Source organism: Otolemur garnettii, unplaced genomic scaffold (assembly GCF_000181295.1).
Source record: "Otolemur garnettii isolate 467f Iridium unplaced genomic scaffold, OtoGar3 scaffold00071, whole genome shotgun sequence".
In the NCBI taxonomy this organism is placed as follows: Eukaryota; Metazoa; Chordata; class Mammalia; order Primates; family Galagidae; genus Otolemur; species Otolemur garnettii.
Genome location: NW_003852466.1, coordinates 1,212,946 through 1,218,093, shown reverse-complemented (window position 1 = coordinate 1,218,093; position 5,148 = coordinate 1,212,946).

Sequence of the window (5,148 nt, the reverse complement as noted above, 5' to 3'; positions counted from 1 at the left end):
AATAATAATCTCTGCTTCCCAACCCTATGAGTTCATCCCTCGCCAATCAGCAGACCCAATTCCCTAGCCCTTTGTTCTTCAAACTATTTTTAAAAACTCTTTCTGCTAAATTCTCAGGGAAATGGACTTTAGAAATTCCTCCCATGTCCTTGCATGGTGCCTGGTGATATTAAACTCTTTCTGTACTGTAACTCCTACTGTCTCAGTAGTGGCTTCCTCTTGAGCAACTGGCAATGAACCTGGTTGGGCTATAACAATGTTAAGCAATGTTTCACTGTTGCATAACCTCCAACAGAAGGGAAGAGCAACTGCTATGAGTTCTTCTGAGTATAATAGTGTAATTCAACAAAATATTCTACAAACTATAAAAGTCAGAAGTTGGAGCCTTTCTTCATGGTCCATGAAGGCTTTATTTTCGAAAATCCTATAAATTGCATATAAAAGGGTCTGAGTGCTACCAGATGAAGAGGGACTGGCCACCTGTCACTGTCAGCCAATATGCAGAGATGGGGATAGGTCCACCAATCTTTGTTAACGGAAAGGCTAGCAAAAAGCCTTTTGGAGAACAGTGATAGTAGCCTCTTTATAACAACATTCCAATTCAAAAGTTAATCTCTTAAATGAATGACACTAAATTACTCAGATATATGCTTTTGGTTAAAGGTGAATTTATAAAACAAGGACAATGAGAGACATGAGGTAAGGTCTTATAGGACCTGAACAGATCAGACCAGCTGTGTTGTGTCAGTGAGAGAGGATACCAGAGAGGGGCGAGGTCTGGGAGAACAGGTCTTCTCAGGGAGACCATGAGGATGCACCTGCAGTGCCCTCTCTATAGTGACTCAGCTCTTGGGAATTTATAGGCTTAACCTCTTGGAACTTGGAAATTTCTGAGTTCTGTGAAATCCTGTAGTTCTGTAGGAGCTGGAGTAGCATCTCCTGCTTGATTCAAACTGGCCAATGGAAAGGGTGCCTGTGGGGTGGAACTTTTTGACTGTCAATAAAAAGGGAAAGACCAAGCCAGTCGGGGAGCCCAGCCATTTGGAAATCTTCTATGCCATAAGCTCCCGGCCGATGGATAAAGCCATTCCTCTTATAACTATGGTGTTCGGGTGCTCTTTCTCTCCATTGGGCCTCATCTTCCTGCAACATTTTTGTTTCCCTGACCGGGAAGCGAGATCACCCTTGGAGAGAACATGCACCTGGTAGTTGCCGCCAATCCTCTGGACACCCACATGGGGGCCCTGATTGGCCTGGGCGACATGAACCACTGAGCGTGCCAGAGAGGCAGTTTGGCCTCCCTGTGTGGACACCTCGACTGGGCTGAGAAGGGACCCCGGCGGCGGGTCTTTAAGGAGTCAAACACCAGGAGGAACTGGCATGCAGGAACAGGTACCTACACAGGGAGATGTCTAAAGCAAGGTAGGATCCATTTGGGGCCCACTACAATTTTAGTGGAAGAGGAGCCTGATCACCTCCTGGGCATTAGATCGCCCGCAGATCTGTTGACAGGTGTGTGAGACCAGATCTGCTAGATCGCCAGCCAATCTGTGAAAGGTATGTGAGAGTGTGTGGATGTGGTGTGACTGAGAGAACTCTGAGGGTGGAGTTGGATCTCCCTTCACAGGGCCTAGGGGAGTGTTGGTTTGCCTCCTATGGCTTAGTGGCAGCTCGAGTGGGAAATCGAGGCTGCCCAGGTTAAGAAATGCTTTCGAATTGTATGCATGTGAGTGCTTAGAGAATGACTGAGATAGGTAACAATAGGTGGGCTTTGCCCCCACCCCCCCATTCACGGGTTGAAACGAATGTGTGAGTGTGCCCTTCTTCCCTGCTCCAACTTTGCCCCGTGGCTATTCTGAGGGAAACTGGAAGTTCCAGGTTTTCTGCTCTCTGTCTTTGGTGACTGTCACGTGACCATGTCGTCTTGGGGGAAAATGGAAAGACATTAGAAAGGCTTTTGTAGTTTTGTTACTGGAATTTCTTCAGTAAGTTTTTGGTCTCAGGAATTTGAGAATTGAGACTGCGGGCCACAGATCAGTGATGAAATGGCATTTTGTTGAACTGAGGGACATGCAGATAGAGTGGAGAGTGCCAGAACTATAGGCAGAGGAGCCATGCCTTGGAAAATGTTGTGGTCCAGGCAGTCCGGTGAGCTCGGGATGGCCCTTGAAAATCTGGAGGAGGGAGTGTAAATCTCATGGGGAACAGTGCTGTATCCATATCAGCAACAGGTCTCCTGGGTGGATAGCCTCCGAAAGTGGGGAGGAGGCCCAGGTCAGAGATTTCTTGCATGAGTCCCTTATCTAGAGGTAAATAGTTGGCCCTGAAAGATATTTTAGCTAGGACTTGATAGATGAAAAAAAATACCTTTACAAACTGAATGGATGTTCTAACAAATGGATGAATGCAGCCCCTCACCTTGGACAAGGTTGTTAGGTCTTTGCTGAGGTTTTTGTCTGAGGAGAGGATTAGGGTGTGTGCTCCTTAGTCTGGGTGGAACCAGCCAAAAGGTTTCAGGCTGCTTTATTCATGACCTGGCTGGAGCTGGGAGGGTTTGTACCCAGAGATGGGAGTCTGATATCTGAGCCTATCTGAGCCTGAAAAAATGGGGGTTCCCTGTCCAGCTCTGAATAGGAAAATCCTGTATCAATGTTATAGCTCATAAAATGTCTCTCATTTGTAAAATGTAATCATTTGGTTATTTAAATTGTTAGAAAAACTGAGTCTTTGTCAAATGTTGTTGTGTGTTCCTTGGAGCTTCTGATTCGATGACGCAGGGGAAAGAACTGCAGACGGAATGAATCTTCAAGGGAGACCGGGACTCGCTCTGGTCAGCGGCCCCGCTAAACTTTACTGATTATCTTTTATACTTTCCAACATTTAGTAAGAATTTAACACATATACAAAGAAGTCAAGTACCATGAAGAAGCAACCGTTTAAGATTATAATTTAGTGTGAAGGTTGAGGAACGCATATACAATTGATTTTGTTTAGAGTAAAACATTTTGGAGCCTGGCTGTCGGTCCTTGATTGCCCAAGGTAAAGTTACACCTTATAATGCTAATGAAGGAGGAATGCAGAGAATAGAACCCAATGCTCCACAAAACCGGTCTTTCCATCCTCCAGCTCATCTCGGCTATTTCTCCACGCCCCCTAGGGAGAGTCACTCTACACATTCCTGCACATCAATAGGCAAGTGTAGAAGCTCAGATCCTCAAGGAGACGCTTCATGGAAACAGTCTCCTGAGAGAGCACGTTGAGGCGAACTGCCATGTCTTGAGCAAAAGGATCTTATCCCCTACAGTCAAAGGATAAGATTCTTGCTTTTTAAACCTTCTAATTATCAGTTTGGCTGAGTGAATGGGTGACTTCATAATGAACTGAGATTCTGTTTTGTGGAGAATTTTAAGAGTAAGAAGAATTAGAAAGAAGAACGGCATGATGTAAAGAAAGAATTTGTGTAATAAATTTTGTCCTGAAAAAGAATGGTTGTGTAAAAAAGTGAAAGGCAAGGCAAAAGTTAAAGAAGGCTTAGAATGTTTGTAGATTGTCTGTGCAGGTTAAGTGAAGCTCATATAAGAGAATTTGTGAAAGAATTTACATGTGATCCAGTTGACTATGTATTTCCTTTAAAATCTTTCAGCATGTAATCTTATTTGAACCAATGTTTTAGGCCTTTTGATATTTGACAAACCTTCCAAAATCAAAAGTCTAAATTTGGGTGTGGCGCCCATAGTGCATTGGTTGCAGTGCTGGCCACATGCACCAAGGTTGGCAGGTTTGAACTCAGTCCAGAAAACAAAAAGCACAACTCTAAATTTGGTCTTTTTAAAATATTAAGACCACATAGAGACATAGAAAAACAAATTGAACTCATTTAATTTATTAAAAATGTATAGGAAACATTGTCAAATATGAAATGGTGATTAATTTTATGTAGGTTATGATTATATATATGTGTGTTCCAACATTGTAAACTATTGGTCTGTTCTAACATATACTGTCAGTAGTAATTTTAATTCATCTAAAAAAGAAGAAGAAATATTAAGAAAGAGGCTGATGAATTCTCTCGAATTCAAATTCCTGATGTCTTTGGAAATTGAGTACCTTTGGGCTAAAAGCAGATTTTTAGAACTTTTATTGGAAAGTTAACATGTCTATGAATATTGCTAACCTAACTTCAAACAGAACAAAAATCAGTTATGTGAAACTAAGCTAGTTTGTTATGGCTTTTTGTTTGAAATATTATTGGTTCTTTCTGTGTTCTGTTTTCCAGAAGTCAAGAAAAATAATTCTCTGTCTTTTGAGCTATTTGTAGCTTTTCAAGCAATGTATGTACTTATGAGCAGAGTTTGAAACATGTATTTTTCTCTCTCCTTGATTTCTCCAGAATTTGTAAGTATTATTAATTTCTGACAATACAGTTATTTGCATAAGTTCAATAAGAATCTATTTTGTTCTATAGGACATGATGAAGGCACTGGTATTTTACCAAGGCTTTGGCTGGAATGGCATTTCCAGAGGTATCCAGACTGTGTTAAGGAATTAAGGTTGACTTTAAAAGGCCAATAATGAAAGCTTTTTAGAAAACTGGCCAGATACCCATCAGTAACCTTTCCTGATCTGTGGTAAGTAATGAAGGTTGCTTGTTGACAGGTCTGGAAATTGAAGGGTGCTTGGAGACCTCAAAAGAAGAGGAATTTACCCAATGCATACAGGTATCTAATGGCACAGATGAAACCTGGGCTCATGAAAGGCTCTTGAGAAAGTCTGATCTGAAAATTCCTTATAAAAGGTTCCAGCAAAGCCAAAGAGTCTAGATGGCTTAATAATTATTCTTACTGCGCTTTATGCAAACAATTGGTATACTGAAGGTACAGTTTATTTTGGCAATGGAGTTAGTTTTACTGTAATTTGTCTTTAGTTAAGAGAGAAATTAGAGAGAGAGAAAAATAATTCAAAGGAAAAAAAAAGAAAAAAAGGCTGTGGCCCACCTGTATTAGATCCCAGCCTTATCTGTACTGCCAACTCATAAAACGAGTGATTGAACTGTTAAATGGGACTAAAAGACTGGCCAAAGAGTGTGGTGTGAGTGTGAGTCTCAGAAGGGAGACCTTGGGTAGAAATGGGGAACAAGCAAGGGAAGTC